This window comes from Homalodisca vitripennis, chromosome 5 (assembly GCF_021130785.1).
Source record: "Homalodisca vitripennis isolate AUS2020 chromosome 5, UT_GWSS_2.1, whole genome shotgun sequence".
In the NCBI taxonomy this organism is placed as follows: Eukaryota; Metazoa; Arthropoda; class Insecta; order Hemiptera; family Cicadellidae; genus Homalodisca; species Homalodisca vitripennis.
The window spans coordinates 45,388,948-45,412,924 of NC_060211.1; the positions used below are offsets into that span (position 1 = coordinate 45,388,948).

Genomic DNA, 23,977 nt, shown 5'->3' on the forward strand with positions numbered 1-23,977 from the left:
TAAAGTTTCAATAAGTAATCTTTACTTTATTAAAGTGAATAAGTTCGGCCAAAATTTAAACCGAAATTCTCAATTTAAATTTAAATTTACCAGTAACGTTTTAACAAGGAATATTATTTTGAAAGGCTTTGAAAAATAGTGAAGGGTTTAGAGTGGATTAAGGCTGAGAAATAAAAAGAAGTAGTGGTGGAGAGGAATACAGGCTGAGAAACTGAGAGTGAGAGGGAGGAATACAGAGGAAAGGAGATTGGATGTTGAGAGGAATAATGGTGTAATGTATGATCTGTTGTTTGCTTTATTGTACACTAAATTGTCTACTAAATTGCGTCCCTCCCAACACTTAACGTTAAAGTCTTGTTATTTTGTATTTTACTATTTAAATGTTTCAGACTTCTTCGTAATGTAAAACAGATTTTCTTTAAGCTTTGAATGTATTGTTTAACTACAGTTAAATCTTGAAATGCCAACAGATTTACTGTCTGTTTTTATTAATATATTTGTATCCAATACCAGAGTCTTTTGGTACATTTTTGGTTTACGTATGGTTTTTAAGAGATATATTTGCACTATATTGTATTTGATGGTGCATCATAGGCTCCCTTAGCTAAATATAATCAAAGTAAATTATAAGTATCGCAGTGAAAGATAAACACAATTAAAATTTGAGGAAAACTTTGTTATAGTATCACATTTGCATTTACTTTAATTATTTTATCTGTTCATATATAGTGCATGTGTTTGTGATGTTATTCTTGTAAGATTAGACGATTACTGGTTAATATTTAATAACAAAGCTAATAAAATACTGCTGCGCTATATTTTGATATAATAAAATACAAATTTGAATTTGGTCGATATACCTTACTATTGGTCATTTATAAATAGAAAATCTTTAGTTAAGGGTCGGGATTTTAATGGATATTTTATCATTAGTCTGCTTTTAACATTGATGTGTATTGATATACAGATCTCACTTGAAAAATAGTGATAAACTTTGAATATTAAAATAGGGTATGATTTATTGAACTTAAACATTTTCTTGTTGAAAATAGAAAATAGTTAGGTTTTTTATTACATTGCAACAAATAAACGTCGGAATCTGTTGGATAGCCTCAGAATAAACTTGAATGATTTAATCTCTGCATATTACAGTTCCTTGAGTTAAGAGAGTCAACGTTTAGTTGGAATAAAAACAGGATTTGGGATATTTTCCATCGTTATATGTTACAAAACATATAACACTATTATTTGAAGATTTTAATCTATCCTCTTTGTCACGTTGGAAGACAATATTTATTAGTAAATATAAAGTACTTGAAATCACAACGTGCCGAAATGTACTGCAATTAAAAGTTTAAAAAAGAAACAGAAGGAAAAGTATTAAAACTACCCAATAACTGAGCTTAGGCTGAAGAGATTTTCCTTTTGTTAAAGTAATCTTGTCTGGAAAGTAATGTGTTGTTTAATTTCTTCTCCTCTTTTCTTTTTTTAGTGGCCCGACCTGACGAACAGAATATATTTTAATTCTTGATGGGAAATTCTGAAGCCCCAATATCCTTTCATTCCTTTTCGCCGTCAATAATAAACTCAAAAAAGATAATAATGCTATATCAGTTTCGAAATACGTTCATGTTTTAAAAGTAATCGCACATAAATTTTACTTGGAAAAAACGTTTTCTGATGAAAAGCGTAGTTTGTCGTAACATTGAATCTTACTACGAGGCATAAAAAACTCGTGGCTATGATTATCAAAAGCAATAATACAGGTAATAGAATATGGGCACAAATAAACTACTTGCTCATCGATGGCCCTCTTTCTGCGTTCCCTTTCCTATTTCCTCTGTTGCCATAGAATATGACAGTTTTGAAGAAAAGCATGAGCAACAATTTTTGAAAATCTTAGTTGTAATGCTTGAAGTATTTTAGAAGAAAACATATCCGACACATATAGTTTTACATTACAGATTTAAAATTTTTAATTAAATACGTTTTTTCTTTGTCATAGTTTAAGTGTACATTTTACTTATATCCACCGTAATTTATTTACTTATTATAATATAAAACTATTTAACATTTTGTCTGAATATTATATTATTTTGCGGTAAATAGATTATATAGTTAGCAAATTCTTTTCTAATTTCACAATAAGTTACTTACATTATGTGATTTGGTAGAAACTGTATTTCTTAACAAACGCTTAACGATTATGACTCAAGTGAGAAGCAAGCTTTAAAAGATTTCGCGTTGCCTAGCAGTGGCTGATTAAGGAGCTACTTTTAGAATAGTCGACCAAAGGAGCTTATTGATTCGTATAAGTATAAAACTAGTATATCTAATAAAAGTCTATATCTGGCTATTAAATTTTACTAATAAATATCGACTAAATTATTGCAAAATATTTATACTATGAATTAGGAAATACTTAGTGACTACATAAAAATTTAATCTTCTTTTGGTAAAAATAAAGAAACTGTAAGTTAATTTATTATTTTAGAAAAATAGGTTCTTTATTCATTTGAAATTCTTAAGCTGACTGAAGCACCGATAAATCTGCCGCAGCTCCACACAGGAAGAATGTCAGTGACAGTTCCGTCAAGAGACGCCCTGAGCGGATTGCTGCCAAATTGTCTGCTCTCTTTAAAGACGATTAATAATTTTGCTTCTGTAGCAAGTAATATTAAAAAAATTATAAACTAAACAAGTTAATTTAATATCACTGGTAAATAAATACAAATTGTCCAATATTAATTTTATTGTTGCAAGGCCTTTTTGAATCAATGATATTACGAGTGATATTAAATTAAACTTTTTCCAATGCTACAAGATTCTTCATTCAAGTAAATAACCGTTCGTAATACATTTTAACTTCACAAAAAGTAGCATTAATATATTCAGGAACGTAATCTGTTTATTTCTAGACTTATAAATAACTGTGTATGGTTTTCGCAATTGCTTAGTAACATGTAAAAACCACAAAGATCTTATAATTAATGTGATTACATAAAATATATCTTTAGATCTAATAGTTGTAAAATTCTAAATTAAATTTCCTAAATTTTACTCTAATTGAATTAGTTAAAATATATGAGTTCGTCTACATAGCTCGTTAAATGTTGCGTTTAAAATATTATAAATTCATTTTAAATAAAGTGGTTTTGTACAAAAATCACATAGTTAATCTGATTAATAACTGTGTTCTTTTCGAAATTTGCTACAAACATGAAAACGATAATGGAATAATGGGGCTTACACCTACCGAGCAAAGACGTTGAAATTAAAGGTATATAATTATTGAATGTTACTTAATTACATGAACATTTTTCACTAATCAAGAAAATCATTAATTACATAAATTCATTTTTGATACGCTATATCTGATATGAATGTCGTATGTATTCATAATTAGATACAGCTACGTTTGTAATGCATGGCAATGTTTTGAGCTACCAGAGAGTGTAAGATATAACGAAAGCTTGTATAAAGCTTAAACGAAGTGGATGATTAGATCATTCTAGGGCAGATGTATTCTAAAAGCTGTAACTTACCAGACTAAGTACATTTATAATTACTAAGACTAAGTAAATCTAGTGAATGTCAGTTACTGTAGGCCGGGACACCTGAAATGCCAAGATTTTAATATATAATAAATCACGTGGTTGGTTACTTCTAGATCCAAAAGCTATGAGTTATAAGAACTGATCCCGGAGTTATAAGGCAAAAACTCTAGACGTCGAGCGTTTTCAATGACTGAGTATAGTATGTCCAGAGGCCAGTAACTTCAAAAGGACAAGAACTCCTGGATGGCCGGAAGGGTATACACGACTTGAACTCCCGAAACCTGTGCAGTTTTAAAGATGTTTCAAATACTGGTCTTTCCAGAAGCAATAATATGGACAAATATTTCATTGGCTTAATTTCCATTGGGAATTCTTGCAAACAGTCAAAGAGAATGAATACTTTCAGAGGCATAAAAGTAAACTGCTGAAAGATGTAACTCTGTTAGAGTGAAAATCCGAAAATGTCAAAAATTCTATAGACCAAGACAGCTACCTAGGTCAAAACGTCTGTGCCTGGGATCCTAAAATAAGTTAACTTTAAAAATTAAAGATAGTCTTTATTTTAAATTTGAAAATATTTTACTTTGTAGAGACTGAAAGTTTATAATGAAAGAACGTCTTAAAAGTTTTCTAACTCTCAGAAGACAGTACCCAGAGATCAGGAGCTTTAAGAACCTGGATATCTCCACAATAATAGAGTTTCCTTTGGCTGGAAGCTTCCAAACATTACCTGCAACTTAAGACTTGATGGCATCCGTAGAACTGAAGCTGACATAGGCTTCACTATCCGTTTGAACACCGAGTTAGTTTTACACCAAGGTAAGAGTACACCGAATAAGGTGTCGCGTAACAGGCTTCGCTAAAGGTCCTTACCAATTAAAATCGTACAGCTCATTTCATTCTCGAGAGATATTCTTCTAAGTTTACATATGCATATATATATATATATATATATATATATATATATATATATATATATGTGTGTAAATCATACAGAAAAGAAAGTTCACATGACCTTGACTGATAAACAGAAATTGTGTATTTGGTATAAAAACTTTCATGCAGCATCATAGAACTAATTTCTTAGCCATACATAAATAAAGATCATGCTAAATACAAAGCCCGAAGATGATCTTTATCGAGATATTCTTCCTCATAATACATTCGCATTTTTTTATCATAGAGTTGGATTTAATAGGGGTACTTAGATAATAAAATTTTCTGTAGTGATGAGGGGTGGTTACTGCAACGCAAGATTGCACTGAAATCAGATGTTGGGACCTATTTTTAACATTGACTTCCAATATTTTAAAACTTTTACCGTATGAATAATCTGTATGAATAAAGCTCTCGATAAAATCTCGTATAATGGTTCTCAGCTTGTTTATAAGTATATTTATTCTGATATTTTCTCGTTACCATCATGGTTGCCCATATGTTGAATGTAAAAATATTTACAAATGACTAGCTAAATTTCATGGAGTGGCATTCACCATAATTGAAGTCAGTATTGCAAATAAATAAATGAAATTTCATGCAAAGTCCTAAATGCATAGGTCATGTATACGTTTTTAAGATATCGTGTGGACATAAAGATAGATATATAGACAGATAGAAATTAATTCTTTTTAGGTCTACGAGTGGTTTTTACTAATGATCAGCCAATAATACAAGTTTAATTGTCATATTTAATGTGTTTTTATTTATTCAGTTAGGGATTAATGTAACATTGCCATAAAATCTAATATACAACCTTTAGAAATATAAATATATTAATTACATTTACACAAAAATCATTTTATAACTATTAAACATCAAGCGAAATTACGTTTAGTTTGTATAATAATTTCTAATTATTTCTTTTAAGTGTTCAACCACTTTATCAAGTGAAAAAAGTAATTTTCCCATGATAATATTCAACCAACACCGTTTATTTTGTTTTAGCGGAAGTGGGAAGTGTCAGCTGATAAAGGAAGCGTAGAAAACAAATGACACGGAAAGAGACTGCGAGGCGTAACGCCACTGCAGACACGCCCCATTGAGCAAACCCTACTTGCGGCATCTTTCTAACCTGTGAACAAATAACACAAGTTTTGGATACTGAAAGTTCTTTACAGCTGGAAAAATAATTTATGGATTTAAAGTACTTAAAACGTTAGAAAAGTTCTAATGTGCAGTACGTGTATATATCACATGCAAGTTCGAAAAGCACTTACAAATTGAAGTTACCTTATTAAGGAATAAACAGTGCTTACTTTCGATATCAGCCAGGACAGTAAATACATTTTTTCATGGTCCAAGATTTTTATAAAGACACGATGTAAGGAAGACATTTTTTTGTAACCATTGTCTGAGTTTTGCAGTTACTAGCTGTTATAATGAAAACTAGTCGTTACCCGAAGCTTCACACAAGGTTCCCCTCTCCGTTCATTAATAATTACCAATAAGAAAACAGAAAAGCGAGTATAAAGTCATAGTATCACGTTTGCTTGTTTATATGAAAATTTTATTTGCTTAATTTAGTTAGTAGTGTGTTTTAAAGCGTAACAATACTAATCTGCTACAAAGGAGATTGGTTAGGAATTATCCTATTCCAAAATATGGCTAAAATCTGTGATACTCTTGATAATAAGTAACTTTTTTCGAAGCATAACTCTCCCCACTGCACCAGACCCCTGATCTCGTGATTCAAAGACACATAATTGAGTACCACTAAATTCAGATATATATATATATATATATATATATATATATATATAATATATATATATATATATTATGGCAATAGCCGATTAAATTTGTATAATGGCAATACCAAAATTTAAAATTAAACATTTAATCACAAAAAGTACTTGCTCCGCCGGGACTCGAACCCGGATCTCTCACTTGCCGGTTGAATGTGCTACCAGTACACCACAGAGCCCTTACTTTTTACGATTCAATTATTTTTAATTTTGCTGTATCTGTCACATATGCGTTTTTAAATAATCGTACTAACATATGATCAACGAAGAACAAATACCTCTTAAACGAATTTTAGTTACATTTATTAAATTTGTATAAATGACATTAGATAGAATATGCGCTTTGATAGAATATGTATGATTCATGTGCGATCCAGATGGTAAATTACATATGTTCCAGAAGTTTCCATTACATGGATTTTGCAGATTTCTGTCGTGAGGCTGCCAAGTTTTCATAATTGTACCTTTACAAACATCTATGAAGTAGACAACATTAAGATTTTTTTAATGAGTCACTAAGTGGTATTTGGCTATTATTCATATAGATTACGAGTATATTAATCAAAACTGAACCACTGCAAACTATGGATAACTACGCTGGTTGGAATAGTGTTACTTAAAATAGGGCCTTGGAAGTGATCATGAGTTACGGCATTGAATAATGGTAGAAAAGAGAAAGGAGAATTTATTTAAGATACCACTGAAAGAAAGTTACAATTTCCTTATCTCGAGTACGCTCGATGTTCACTTGGCAGGAGTGGCAGGAGCTGTCGACAAGCAATTATTGGAACCCGTTCAACCTCTGCGACAGGTTTGGGTGATTTAAATTATGTAATTTATTCATGAATGGCAATAATTTACTTCTTCCTAGCAACACAGTTGAAATTTTACCTCAGCAATACCTTACACGTTCGTAGATTTATTGAGTTAACTGTATTGCAAATATTGTTAAAATGCCATTTTCAACTCTGGTGAGTAAAGTGCTGATTTTATTCCTAATTTTTTAGATTCAAATAGCAAATTTTGCATCTAATTTTCCAAATAAAAAACTATGTGTTCAAACGATAATCGCCATACATACGTTGTTCCATTTTAACTAATTGTGTAATTGATCTACTTGTCTTAAAGGTAATTTTATATCACATATACATATTTAACCCACTACATTTTAAGCAAATTTTTACGGTATTTTTTAATTTATGAAAATATTAACTTATATCAAAAACCTGTTAAAGTATTCTCATTACTAAAATATATATCTTGGATACCATTAATTGGCATTTCATACAGTTATTTATCTCACACATTATCAATTTTATGCTTGAAAGAACTTGAACGTGAACTCCACGTAGGTTGTCATAGGAAAACATGGTTTTGGTTGATGCAAAAATATTGTTTAAAGTAGTCTATCAAATTATTAATAAAAATGGTAAAATATTTAAAATCACTGACATATAATTAGGTGATCGAAAAGCATTTTTGAATCAAACTTTTTGCAGAAAGGAGTACATTAATATAGAATATTGTTTCAGGGAAAAAAACGAGTGAGTCAGAAGACCATAAAGTTCAAACAGTATATTAAACTTAACAGATTTTAAATAAAAATAGGCTGTCTCAAACAAATTCTGTTTATCTGACGATTGTTTGACGTCAAAGCTTCCTTGTTTTTCAACTCTTTGTCTTATTAGGCCTGGAGAGGTAAATGCAGGAATTGTATTTTTAGGATTGTATTTTAACTATCATTTCATGTTCATGTTCATTTTCTGTACATTACGAGTTAGATTATTTGTATTCTATAAAAGCTATTGCATAATAAATTGTATTCTTTTTATTTTTTAGAATATTTGTATGGCAAACTACAAGGCTGGAATTTATACTACTGAACAAGTGAATTCCATTAAAGGTTTATTATAAATGTAACCGAATACCATTGAGTAGTACATTGTAACTCAGGTTCTCACATGCAATGGCAGTAACTGTATTGTTTGTGTATGTAAATTGATATCGACATTAGGAAATAAAAATATATTGCTGATTAAATTTATTTTAATGAAAACATCATTGCTTTTTAATTCTAATTATCACTCCCAAAATACTTACATTTCTTGTTTGAAGCTCACAATAAAAACATCATACTACAGAAGAAACCCATGTGAAAAAGTAAAGTAATGGCTTTTCAGAAATCTTTGGGGCTTAGAAAAGTTACTTTTTTAGGTTCAATATACCAAGTGATATTAACAGAATTACCGGAAAGAGGAATAGATTATGGATGAAATCCCGTTAATTACCTGAAGAAAACGTTAAAAAAGTTCAATGATTAAATGCAAAAACACATTTAAAATTCAACTTGTTTCAATATACAATATAACACCGCATAACAAATCGTATTGTCAAATATTAAGCGAGGAGTATTAGTTCAATAAACAGTAACTGGAAACCAGTTCTCTTGGAAATAGTCTAAAGACTGAGAAAATATAAGTATTTTTCAGACATTATATATTCAAAATAAGCATGAATATCACAAACCTTCTAGAACTCTAATCTAAAGAACATTATCCAATCTGATCACATCAATAATGTTGTGTGTCTCCTCTATGTCTACGATCTCTAAGAAAATTATAAACAAAAAAAATCGCTATTTATTTAAAACTAAACAAAAAATATAAATCATGATGGGCCTACAAGTATTAAACAACCCCTGACAACAGGTTAGTGTGCAATAGCTAACGTAGTTCGTCATTGCAGGTGCATGATGAAAGGAAAAAGGAGATTGTGAGTGAGTTCTTTTATTGGTTCCCTCTAAATAAAAAAGTTTAAACCTAGCAATACACTTTTAACTTTTAATTAATTTTTTGTAAGGTTTCCAATGTATTATTTTACCTTTATAATAATTTACACTATGCTCTTAGGACCAGCAATGATTGGTATCTAAATCAAAACTATTAAGATATTTTTACAAATACAGTTATTTCTGTTTTAGAATTCATGATAAAGTAGATAATCCATTCTATATGTACTATTTTATTCTTGAGGGACTTCAATATGCTAATTGAATAAGTCAAGAACTTTCAATGATAAATCTGGTTTTTTCGTTTTGCTTTTCTATGCTCTGAGGTACTTGTTCCTTAGGCTGGCCATAAAACTGAATTTCATTGCCAGGTAGGTAAGGATGAAACTTTTTAACGTCACTTAATTTTTCACTCTGGATTGGAAGAAAACACCTATTACTGTAGATCCTATTAGCCAGCATGTCAGGTATTGGTGCATTTAGCTGCTTATAACACTCACTTTACATTATGTTGAAAAAGGCCTAAAATTACTATCATTACCTTTTTTACCCAAAATCCTTTGTATTTAGTGGTAACAAAACCTCAACATTAGATACAACAGTTTTGAAAAAGGAAACAAATTTATTATTATAATAGAAAACATTATTTGAGGAGATTTTTTCTTTGCCACGTTACAGTTCGATCGATTTATTTCACAAAACAAACCAGCTGAGAACATTAATAAGTTCATTTATTCAGGTAATACAATATCTTATAAGAAATATTGACGTTTATTTGTTGTCTGAAGCATTCTATAATGCAGGTGAGTTTTGAGATTCGACTGGGATGCCACCCAATTAGAAGACTGACTTCTCTGTACTAAGTTGGTTGCATTGGCTATGAGTGAAAGAGGCGTAATAGTAAAAGTTTATGTATTTGAGTATGTATTAATTGTTGTATGAATATCAGAAACTTAAAAACCCCGTGATTTTTCCATTGTTTTTGCAATAAATATAATTTAAATTTTATTTAGAAAATTTTTTGCGCCTCCTTTATTTGGACGGAGATGTGCAATGTGCAACTCTATTTCTTTAGTTTTAAAAGAGAATTCATAATTGACCCTAGAAATAAAATAGATTACTTTTACCTTCAAAAATCCTTCTCTGGTTGTAGAATGAAATACCGGTCGTAAAACAATGTTTAAAAAGTGACAATTAGCCAGATCTTAACCTAATGAATCAATATAAAGTGCTATCATCTGAGAAGTTTTAATTTCAGGATATGTTTTTATTCAAGTATGTTGTTCTTTTTATCAAAACTTGGTCACATAATTGGTTCATAACTTTTTCTGACCAAATCTACAGTATAAAAAGGGATAATTGAGAGAACTTTTTTAGATTATGGAATCATATTTTAACAAAATTATAAAATTATCTCGACTCTATCATATTACGTTAATCATTTTAATAATATACCTATTCATGCTGTTTATTGAAATAGTATATTTTATAACATCCTAAGTTCCAAGATTTTACGTTATAAAAATACAAAATTCTCAACCTTAATTTTCTAAATATAATACAATACGACCAATTCTTTTGTTACACCTTATTCGAGACTCGTCCCTAGAATAATTTATTTACGCGCATGTTATTTCACATACATTTTCCGTATGTCATTATTCATGCTGAGTTTTTATCAATATACATTTTTGTCAAAGCTTGTATATAAAACCATTTATATGAATGGTGATTTAACTCGAAACATATTTTAAATGAACCCATTTACATGCGAAAGTATCCAACGACGGGAAAAGTGGCTCCACACTAGGATCGTTTTTATATTCAAATCCAATTTAGCTTTCCTCTGAAACAAATATAAACGAGCAGCCTACTTCAGGAGGTTAACCTATAATCTATTTATTCTAATTTGGTACCCTTCGTAATCAACGATTTAATATTACAACGGAAGCTGATCTGACATTTGACTTATTGCAATGTATAAAAAGGGATTTAGAAAGAAATAATGTTAGAAAACAAAATTGATATAAGAGGCAATTTTACATCAATATTTGTTTTATGCTGAAGTTTTGCTCATCTTAAGTAACAAATTTAAAATACACCATAATCTTGTAACAGCGTGTATTGTAAAATAATCTTTGTAATCTCTTGTATCAGAGGAAAATATGTATTTGCAATTTAGAGTTTGTTACCTATGAATTCTAATTAAATATTAAATAAATAGACCTACACATTACACACCTCTGTCTCTTAAGCGCTCAAATAAAGGGTGCGCTAAGATATATCCTTGTCTTTCTTAATGGGAGATTCATCTCTTACAACATATTAATTTTTCACCGGTAGTGTTACGTTAAAAAACGCAGTACAGTTGGGAAATACTGAATACGTTACGTACAGATTTTTCTGGTCATGTTACATCATATGTAATCACTACGAAAAAGGTTAAAACATAAAACACTATATGGACCCAAATTATTTGTAAAAAGATAGATTTACAATGATTTTAAACACTGGAATGGTACTGTTCCAATTTATTATAAATTTGCTTTAAATATATATGTTTAAAAAAAGGAATCGCTTATAGTTTCCTTTTTGTAGTGAGGCGAAATGTACTTTCGACTATCAGTACAATCCTAATATGTATGTAGGATACAATAGTTTACCAAGGACCAATAAAGACAACCATTTGGTAACCATCACTGTGCTAGCTAGTATTTACCATGTTTTGGTGTTCTTTCAACTTACATTATATTCTCATAAAATATGTACAACTTTTTGACGTATATTTTATTTAATGATTTTTTGTAATTGTTGTACTAGTAAATTTAAGTCAACTTTGTTTAATAATAAGATCTTGACCAGTATAACCTTCTAAACTGTGTAAGGAAACTAATTAATTAAAATATGTTAATAATTTTAATGAAAATATTTGGGGTTGATCATCTTTTGAGGGTATTCTGAACCTAATATTGCAAGAAACCTAATTTTGTGGTTTTTTATTCTTAATTGATTGTAAACAGATTACTGACGCCGATGATAATATTCAACTCATATTCACCCTTACTCACCCAAACAAGGTAGGTGTTTGGTAAATATGGGGCAAGTCCAAAAGTTTATTGATTAAATTTGGAGATAATACTTATCAAGGAGTTAAGTAATTTATAGTGCATGTTTACTTTTTCTGAAATTAGTAAAAGTTTTTATGTTGAAGGCATTGTGTATCAAACGTTGCAAACGTGACAAAAATTATGTGAATGTTTTTATACAAAACTCTATTCAGCCACCAAGCGTTCAGGAGAAAATGAGGTACGAGGAAAAAGTGTCTTTTATTTTTTATATTTGGAGTCTAAAATTTTAAAATTAAACTAATCTAAAACACGGTATTACAACTGAATATGGTTAGGTTCATAAAGCTGAAAAGGCCATCATTATGCTGGAAAATACTACTGTCCAAAAAGACCTTGCTAAATGTAAACCTGTAGATTTATACTAAAAGAACTAAGACCTTATGGAATTATGGAGATCGATATAGTAATATGAAACATAAGTATTCTGGTACACACTGCTTCAAATATTGCTTAGACATTTTAAATTCAAACTCAGTGTGAAAATACATCTTAAGTCAGTATATATAAAACCAAAACTGCCAAAAGTCAGCATTTTTAACCCTAGGTGAGTTGAAACGTCGGATTGAGTTGAAACCAAGGATCACGTAAAAATACTGAAAGCAAAGAAAATCATCAGAATAATTTGTTTGTAGATTTAATGGTTTTTCTACCTTTCATGTTTTATCTTTCCTAAAAAATTAATCACTATATTTTAATTAATATATGTTCTTACAAAATGTTTTTGGTAATGACATTTTGTTTCACATTGAACTTCTTAAAAAACTTCGTATTAAATGAATTATATCTTTTTATAGCTGTTTAATTTTAAAGTAAATAAAAAAATTATAATTAGGTAAAACATTTAAAGTGAATCTTTTCTTACCTGAGAAAATGATTTTTTCTTTCTTTACATTTCTAGCTTTTGTAGGTTGGACTGATTGGTTTACCTATAAAATTATTTTTGTACCCTTTCCAAAACAAACAAATACTGCTTTACAGTTGGTACCAGTTTCACACATAATTCAAATAATAAAAATAATTATTTATTAATCCGGCTAACCTATACAAATTTTAAAACAGAATACGATATAATTAATAAAAAATATATGAAAATAATATTTACATGGAACTGTATTTTAAAATTGGATAAATTTACCTTTCTCAGCTCACAGCACCTCAAGTAACTTATGTATTTGGGACAGGATTTTAGGAATAAGTACTTCGCATTATAAATATAAAATATATTCTAAATACAGAAATCTCGAGGATTGCACTGAATGACATTGAACACAAACTGCAATGCGCTTCTATGTGACTTTACAGAGACAAATCTCTGGAGTAATGAGGCAGCACCAAAACTGGGACAGCGATGGTTGCCAAATCGAAACCGAGGAACTTTGCAATCAACAAACTCTCATGTACAAAATAAGTATGTATCCTTTGAACCTTCCTTTATGTGTTTAATGAATGTACTCTTTATTCGACTGAAATTATAAGCGCGATAAATAAAAAGCATTAATCGCATTAATTAATAATTATGTAAATTAATGATTTTTTAAGGTTTAAAGATTTTTTATTTATTTTAAAGGTTTTTTTGTATTATTATATACCACCTTTACTAGTCAATAAAAGATAAGTTTCGTAAACATACTTTAAATACGATTGAGTTTTACGTAATATCGAAGTATAAAGGGTGAGAAAACCAACAAATAAATCTTCACAACTGCCAATAATCATTTAGCACTCTTATGTCATGTATTGACATTTGCCTGGGTAACATTTGCTGACCGAGTTTAAACATATAAATCATTTTGAAAAGCATATCAATTTCCTTCTTATAATCGTAAATTACCCTACATATTTTCACAAATAAAATACTTCTCTTTTAACTGGCCTCCACGGCATGCAGATCACCACGCAGCCTAACAATCTCGAAATGTTTACCTGGAAATGAAGCTTTCACTGAATATTGTTCATGAAATTCTTGACCACAAATCAACGAACTTTGAGATTTTCTTTGAACCTAACGGCAGGCAAAATTTAGTATTAATTATAAATTGATGGTCATCTTTAAATCATTATACTACCTGTTAATGAAATACTCATTACCGTATAAAAAAACTTTTAAACGTTTCTATTGGGTCGATTCATAAAAATTTGGAGAAAATGTGTGCGATGACTACGTGATAAAAAGTAATGCAATAAATTATTAATATTGTTTTTCTTATAATATGTATAAAACGACGTATCGAGGATTGAAATCCATCCACTAAATTAGATAAGAAGTCCATTAGTAGATATGCATTTTTGTAGAGGGTACAACATACATTTAGTGGCAAACCACTACTAACTGCACGTTCCATATTTTAATCCTCACTGAGTGTGTTTTATTTTGTAAAATATAACGATGACAAATATCTCAAATCCTAATATACTTCCACAAAGTTCATCGCTAAAACAAATGTAAAAAAATAAGAGGAATCATTTTATTCAAATAAGTAACACTAGATCTGGTAGATCATTAGTATGGATATACTAATTAATTAGCGTAATTAACATGTGTTTGGTAATACTTCATCAAATCATTTTATTTCTACCCGTTTTCAGGATACATATTTCAATATCATTTTGGTGGCAATAAACTTGTTTTAAACCTTTAAATTAGCATTAATTTGAGTTACACAACAGAAGCTTTTCTGTAGCACAGAACATGTGTTAATGGCATGGAGGAATTGGGGGTTTTTGGAGAAAATGTTAAAAATTTTGAGTGGAAGGGATTTTTCGGTTTATGAGGATCTGAGTTTTTTATTGAATGACTGCTGAGGGATAAAGGAATGGGGAAGAAACAAGGAGATCCGAGAAAATGCATAATACGAAACGTAATGACTGATAATCTAAGATAAACCCGGACTTTTATAGTAAAAAGAGTGGAGATTTTTAAAAGAGTAGCTTTTTAAAACAAAAAAATACTTAGCCTCATTAAAGATAATACTTTATTCACTTGATGATTGCGGTGAGGCTTAGTATTAGAACCAAACAATTCAATTCACCTCCCTCTATAAGGAACGGCAGAATTATAGAAGATGACTACGTAAGATGCAGCACCATTAATTGAAAATATTCAGGTCAAAAAAGGTAAGGTGTAAGAAATGTGATAAAGAATTTCATGAACACTAACGTGTTTAATAGATATTATGCATTCTATGAAATTGGAAAGAATGTTATATACTATTGGTATCGAGGCTGTATTCATATTAGATGTCAAATCAAGAAACAAATGACATCGTCTTTTCTTCCTTCACAATCACTTAGAGATTGGTTTGATCTTCTCAAAGCTCTCACTTCCTACTGGTATATATGCTACATCTAGTCTTAGGGGAATCAATAGAATTCTCTAAAGTATGGACGAAGTGGATTACTATGGTTACCAAACTAATGTGGTTTGCGATGTCAGGAATCCATCTTCCTCTCCAACGTTTAGGAGACGGAGGATTTAACACGTCTAGGTACTTTTTATCTATTTATATAGTTATCATGGTGTTATAATAATCGAACACCCATTCTGTTATTCAAATCCTTTTAAGTTTTCCTTTTATCTTGTGGATAGTGAAACAGTTGTTAATGAGTATTCATAAACCAATTTGCATGCATAAAAATTTTAGATGTAAATATTTTTATTTTTCAAATAATCTTTTTTTTATACGTAAATTTTTTATAGGAAAGAATTATTTTACTGTAGGTGTATGTTATGTTATGTATACTATCCAATGGATTTGGCTGAGTTTAATTAAAGACTATCACTCAGTAGCGAACAAAATCTAATAAAGACATTTGAAATGTAGGATTCTATTGGAAGACTTTTAAATACGTTATTTAATATAGTAATTTACATGTTCAATGATCTATCAAAAGTTTTATACATCGCATGTATTTCCGTACTATAAATTGGCTTTATCCTGGAGCTAATAAAGTCTTTGAAATTACGATGTAATCTTACCTTGGTTCGAATCCGATATCGACATTTACCAGCTTCAGGGCTTATATTCTGATCGCATTTTCTACAACGGAATGACATCTTGCTCTCAGTTAATTACTTCGACTGTTAACTCATGTAACAACCGGAGCAAATATAAGCGTACATGTAATCTTATCATTACGTTGAAAACGAAGCACGATATAATTTCTTAAAAGTTGGAACTTGGTACGGACATTTTAAGATAATTTTATTAAGGCTTGGATTGTACGAGCGTTTATGCTCTATAAGCCACGATAGAAGTTTAAAATGGTTTATTTTAATAACATTTTAACAGATTCTTATATACAAATACTAACAGATATCCCCGGAATAGTACGCAATTTCTTAGACTTTGCAGATTTGAGAGCACTGCCAGTTTGACTGTATTCTATTTGCGACGTCAATATTGAGTTTTCCTTCTTGTAATGTCAAAGAAAATGTGTTAAAAGCGTATATTTATGGGAACTATAATTTACTTAATTTTTAGTATTTTTTTATCTTGTTTGATTTTACCTCTTTCCTGATAAAAAAATATAAATGTATACATGCACTGCTCTGAGAAGCCTACTTCTCTCAAATAAAAAGCTTTAAATGTATAGAAACGTTAGACTACTTTGTCTTTTATATCTAAGCTGCTAGCAGTTATCCGCTGCTTTGCACGCAAATTAGTAGGTGTTGCACGAATGGCCACTGCTGTTTGGAGTGATTTCCTTTTTCCGACGCTAAAGTCGAGTTAGCATTGTTACCACGATCAAGAAAATAAGTCAATAAATGTAAATTTATGACCATTGTCATTTAACAGTTTTTAGCTATTTTTAATGCTATAGTTTATTTTTACCTTTATTCTAAATCCAGGATATTTTTATCATAGATCAGAGAAGTCTACTTCCGATAAAAGAGAAGTAAAATATTGGTTTTATATCAGTCTTTAAATTTCATAGTAAAAGTAAAACAGTAACTTTATCTTTTTATCTAAAAATACATTTTTGCGTGCTTGTTTATATAACAAATTAAATATTTTTTTAAAAATATTTTAGAACATTTAAAGCTGGAGTTAGTACTCTAAACAGGTCAGAGCGAACAGCTATCTAGGATAGCGACTGCTTCAAAGGGACCTATTCTGATACAATTTATGATCATATTATATTTTATGAAATTTTCTATTATTAGATGTGTATTTACCTATTCGATGAAATATAAAACAGCATAAAAACTAATGGTTACGCCTTAGAGAATTTGAACACTGTAGATGAAATCAAATTTAAGTTAACTGTTAAATTAATTGAACATGTAATCGTGTTGTCTTAATACAATATTTACAAAGAACAGTTTATCACATTTAACAGGGTCATCAAATATTTCTAAAGACTTTAGAGTCCAAGATGGGATTTGAAACTGCTAGAGAAATGTGTAGGGTGTTGCCCAAGGGAACTTTCAAAATAAAATAAGTCGCTCTTAAGACTAGGGACCATAAAGATATCCATTTAAAAATGTAGTACAATCAGTTAAATAGGTTATGCGAGAAATTAAAGCAAACAAATAAATACAATTTGAATTAATATATTGTTAGGTTTAGGATGTCTATTTAATGTTTACCAAGAAAAAAAATGTCACGTCTATTTTATTTCCTCCAATACAACTACAAGGACCACTAGTTAATCAAAGTGAACAGAGAACAAGATGTGCAGGTCCGCACAAGGGGTAGGCTACTAGTTCAAAGCGCAGGATATCTATTGTGTGGATCAAAGATATCAACTTGCTCCGACCCTAAGCTAATATGATCAAGGACTAACAGGGTATTCTTATTAAACTAGCACGCTTGAATGAGTTAATTTAAGCGTAACATAAAGGATTGAGGAAACTACATTAACTGTAAATATAAAACTATAAAATTATATACAAATATGCATCTGTAAATCTATTCATTATATTTTTCGGGTAGGGTGCGATAAGCGGACCCGGTTTTTTATATCGAAATTGGCAAACGATATTACTTAATGATAACCATCCATATAATCAATCGATACTGATTTAATTATTTTGAACAATGAACTTAGATAATCTACATCAACAGCTGTAAACACATTCAAATAATACTCGTAATGTAATATTTCAATTTTATATAAGTAACATTAGATTATAAAAATTGCAGTCAATTTTAGAAAACCACACGACATTGCTTTGTAAGATTACAATACTTGTGATAAGATTTGTGGGAAAGATACAACTGTTACTTTCAGAGGAGCAAATATGGTCGTCTTCGGTTTTCCTAATTTTGGTTGTAATAATTTGTTTGATCACTGTAAATATTAAATTCATATTTTAATTTAAAACACATGATTGTTATTGAGGACTATAGATACTTTTATATCGATTGATAGTCTAGGATTTGAGATGCAGATATTAGGTATCGATGATTACATTCTTCGATATAAAAAACCGGGCCCGCTTATCGTACCCTACCCTATTTTTCTTAGTTTTTAAATTTTATGAGTCGATAAGTGAAATGGATGTAATTCTTATTAAAGTCAGGATTTTTGAACCCTCATATAGAAGTGGCAAACGGCAAAAATATCATGAAGGTATCGTTCTTAATGTGATTTTGTCAAACTTTTATGGTATGCTACAATTTCTTTTCAGGCAGAAGATGGATATGTGTATTAGGATTTATTTTATATATGTTATGATTGTAGAACTAACCTTTTAGAATAACATTGCAGAACGACAGGTAGTAAAATATATGGCAAGATGAAAGTCTGGATACAACCCTATAAAATTCGAAAGTTTCAAGGAATTATGATGGGTGTGGAGTGTCTGTAGGTGGGTGCGCAAGTCTTTGGAGAAAATCGTTTAGGCTGCACTTTAACTACCATACATGTAACAACAAACGTATTTTTGGAAAGCGTATAGACAATTAAATTGGAAGAGGCGCAAAAGAAGCCTAAGTCAAGGATTCCCAATTCATATGAGATGTGGCCAGTTTTTCCTCACGGGAAAATAGCTTAGATAAATTCCTACAATATATAAATTACCTATATCCCTATATGAGGTTTCTCATATAGCTTAAAAAAGCAGTTTTTTACTATATATTATCGTAACTATAACTAGGAAGTCAGACAGAGTGTAGGGAACTTCGTAAATGTAGGAATGCAACACACCCTGATGTATATTTTAATGGGCATATTACCGCCATAAAGCCTAGATGCCTAAGTATTGATCACATTATTTAACCGAACAATGTACGTGGCTTAGTGTTGAAGTTGATGACTGAAGCATTATTTCTCCGGACATTTGTCATCGTTCAGTGATACAATAAATCAGTAACCCTATTATTCAAGGTCTGCAAATTGAACTCTTCTTCAAGGGAATAATAACCTGACATTTAACTAGAGTCTAGGTTCAAATAAACAAGTCGTACATTTGTTTAATTGTTTTTGTTGACGATGAAAAATTAGAAAATATAACAGGAATTCTGACATTTGCCATCGTTATTTGTCGGAAAATATATAACTTAACGTTCCCAGGATTGGAATCCATACTCTTCGTAAAGTAGTTAATACATACAAATAATTAATACATAAAAAAATAAAGAACGTAAAGAAGAAAATAAGGAAAAGAAAAGGGTTCAAGCATACCCAAAAGTTGTCTGGAGTCCAGTCAAGGCATTATCAGTCTCTAACACAAGTCATGAATGCGAGATCTCGGGAGACCACGTTGAACTGATCAGTTGCCAATAGTAAATTGTGATCGTAATAATACAAACAATATAGCAGCAAAAAGGGGAAATGGGAGTGGGGCTTGTTATTGATGATCAATCTAGATGAAATTCTTAAAATCATACTGTGATTCTGCATTGGTTTATTATATGAAATTCGTAATTGGTAAATTACATAAGATTAGTATTACTGGAATTAAGACATAGGATATTATTAAACACTTTAAAAGAAGAATTTGTATAATAAAACGCAGATTTATACATTTGAACAAAACTAGTTACTTTTGTTGGTGTAAACCCAAATTTAAAATTTCAAAACCAAATCGAAAAGAAGAAAGTTCGTAACTTATATCCTTATATCCAAGAAACAACTGCTAAATATAGAGGATAATCATGCGGCACAGTATAATAATTGCATTTAAGCCAGCAAAAAATTTAAGGCCTGTTGATACCAGTGTGGAAATCGATTCGTGAGTGAATATATATTCGTGAGGGAACCCCTTAGGCACTCGAAAATCTAGTGTTCGTATAATCAGATAATGCGGATCCAACGTTTTAAACAAGTACAATATTATGGAATTGTACAAAAAAGTAATTACAAACACTTTGTATAATAATACTTATAAATAATATGGAAATTAACACACAAAAAATAAAATAGTGCAAAATTATCAAAAAGCTGGCATCCAGTGATCTTTAGCATATAAGTTTCTTTTAATGAAAATGAAAACCTATTCCTTTCAACTAGGTGAGTAATTTGTATACTCACCTATTGAACCAACCATACCCGTATGTAGTAGACCAAATAATTTTATTATTAACATTTTATAAGGAATCTATTTATTTAATCCTGCTGTATGAGCTTAATTACACCTGATCTACTGTAGTATAATTTATAGCAAATTAATAAAATAATACAATTGTATATGTGTTTGTATTTTCATAGATCTAAAATCTTCGATACAGTAAAACATGAACGAGAATACATAACACAATAAGCAACATATTTGCTGATCAATGTATTTTTTTCTCTGTGAACAGCGTTTTCCTGCACCAGATTTATCATTCTTGGCATAGCTTAAGTCTATAATAAATACATAAATTGTTTGGTTACAGGATGCCTAAGGCAGAATGACGGGGCGATATGAAAGAGGATAATGGGATGGAGGTAAGTTAATAAACATATTTCAGTTAATAAAACTAATATAGTAGCTTTTAGATTACAGACAATGAGTCCTGTGTATTAAGTTATTTTTTAATTAATTTATTCATTAAGTTCACTTCAGTTAGTTAACATTTTATAGGTCGCACGCTCAATAAACATGATTGTTAGCTTTTCTCAAGAATATTTCTTTTATTGCCCCTATTACAGCTTAATAAATTGTACTCATAGAAATAATTTGTGGATGAATAAATTCGTCAACAAATTTGAATAAACATGTGCATTTTACACTTTTATTGAGTAGCAATAATATGTTTGACAATATGAAATATTTTCAAAGATACTAAGTTTAACTAAATTTGACTTTAAAACTGACTTTGTTCTTAATCATTTACGATGCAAAGTCATTTGAAATAATTAAAGACTAATTCAAAAGGTGGAATTGAATTTTAATTTTAACTTGAAAACATTTGAATTTATTCTATGTCTGGAATAGTTATAAAATTCTAATTTGTAAAATCAAATTCATTCAAACGCACACAAACTGAACAAAAGTCTGGCTATCGTTAAAAATTAAAATTTCTTCTTAAAAACGTTATTAAAAACTCATTAAAAAATCTTAAAGTTTTTACAGAACTTGATGAGATACCGTAATTAATACTTAACTTAAATTTACAAAAATGAAAATTTAAAATTAATTTTGCTTCTTAATTAAAATTAAATGTTTGTTAAATTGCATTTTTCAATTAAATATTTTAGACAGTCATTACTCAAAAAGTCAAGGAACCATTAACTACTCACAAACTATCCTTAACCCAAGTCGTGAGATTATGTTGACAACTGGCTTTGGGGTTATGTTTTCCTGTAGCCAGAGGATGTTCACACTTACTGCATACTAGAAGCTGAATCTCTGCTGCTGGCGTTTAGCGTAGACCTATTCCCCTCATAACCTACATTCTGTTCGTAAATACACAGATTCTAAAGATCAGAAAATATCCGTCGGTTGGCAAAGAATACAAGTCTAGCTGTCTCTTGTGGGGAAATTCTCAATTTAATAGTTTGCTTTAGCTTCTCCTCGGAATAATGGCATAGTAACAGCCTCGCATTTTGCATTATGCTATGAATGTGGCAACCTCCCCTTGCTGGGGCTTGGTTCTTAAGTCCTGCTTCAACTTCTATCGGTGTCCAATACGTAATAATGTCCTTCATCTTGACTTAAAAATAGCTCAAAAAGTCAAGTGCCTTTATTACATCTGCAGGCCTGAACAGTTTCTGGTACTATTGTACTGGGTTTGGAAACTTCGCAAAACTTGACAGAGCTATTACAGCGGTAACATTTGTCCACTTAACTCCACATCAAAATCGTGTAATCTGATTGAAGATTTATTAGCAATCTCAAAATCGGAGGCTTCTTCTACATTATTATTCATCAAACCTTGCTCAAGCGCTATTTTGTCTCCTTCACTGTCATCAAGTCCTTGAATTTTTTAAGAATCATCCTAATTGGTTTGCATATTTTAAAAGAAGGTAACAGAAGGTCCCTTATATTTATACAACTCCACCAATAGCTTTACTCGCAAGGCTAGGTGTTCATATTTAAAGTCAACTTAAAAAAAAGAAACCTCATTTGGATTCTAAAACCTCCTACAAACTATGTATGTACGTTAGACCTTACCTTTAACTTGAGTAAAGGCCTAAGATTCTTCCTGAAGTCTGGCACTACATTGATACTATCGGTAACTCTCCCTCTTATTCTAGATTCAGAAATTAACTATTTCTGTAATAGTAAGTAATTGTCGGATAAATTTATTTTTTTAGAAATGATGAATCTTCAAAATTTAAATTTTATTCATTACGTCAAATACAGAGTGGTATAAACGAGTTCAAACACAACCATTGATCATGCACGATTATTGCAAAATTCCTGTTACTTTAATATTATTGAAGAGACCTGCTGAAAACAACATGTGCAGTACAGTAATTCCATTCTAACGCATTAAAATTACTAGCGGTTTGGGGCATTTATGTACCGTGTCCGTAATTAATAACGATACACAGTAATTTGAATTGAATGAAAGTGTAATTTAATAGTTTGTTCTTCTGGTTTAAAAAACTGAAACTTATTTCCCAAAAAACTAGGTAAATAGTATGGCTATCTTCAAAAGTTAAAACTCATTTTATTTATGAAATGTAATTATAAATCATCTTAATTTACATGCAAAAACTTCCGGACTCTAAAAGTTCTAAGAAGATATTTTTGCCTTATGCTATAAAATGCAATGGAAATATTAAAATAAAATTACTTAATAGAATTAGACGGTAATATTAAAGGCCTAACGAGTCTCGTATTTTTTTTACATTTACAGGTAATTCTCTGGAGGTCTGTCGCACACAGAGTTGTATTTGAGCCAGAAGCGTGGTGGCCTGGGGGTTTAGAGAGGGTTGAGTGAGATGATCAGGCCTCACTGATTAACACAATTTAACAAAGTAGCAAGCAGGTTTCTTCAGCCAGGATCCGCGCTGTTCCAACCCTGCCAATCGTCTGCTGGCAGACACAAGGCGTTCTCTGATCACAACGAAGGGCCTAGTCATATCCAATTGTCGCTAAAAATTTTACTCTACTGTACAAAAACAGAAAAAGATTATAACACATGAAAAAACATATTTTTTGAAATCTCAAGTACTTAGTTTATTAAAGCATCTACTAAGTTTTACAAACATGTTTGAAGAATTTGGTAAATTATGTTTTTCAAAAATAAAAAAAAGAGTTCCAATGGTAGTGAGGACTGCTGCTAAAATAAATGTGGGGGAGTTGGCATTGTCTTTTCCCAAGTTGACATGTCACAGATATGTACGTTATCTCTTCTCATGTGATCTCCACATGAGGCT

The 23,977-nt window shown here is 30.3% G+C and overlaps 1 protein-coding gene across 1 annotated transcript in view; it reads left to right on the forward strand.

Annotated features, from left to right (window-relative positions):
- The window catches only part of LOC124363452 (neuropilin and tolloid-like protein 2), a 1,362,382-nt gene that overhangs the window by 267,446 nt on the left and 1,070,959 nt on the right, over positions 1–23,977 (forward strand). The window contains exon 2 of the mRNA XM_046818700.1: positions 21,043–21,094. The gene's annotated coding sequence lies outside the window, so the exon portion shown is untranslated. The remainder of the gene's footprint in view (positions 1–21,042; positions 21,095–23,977) is intronic.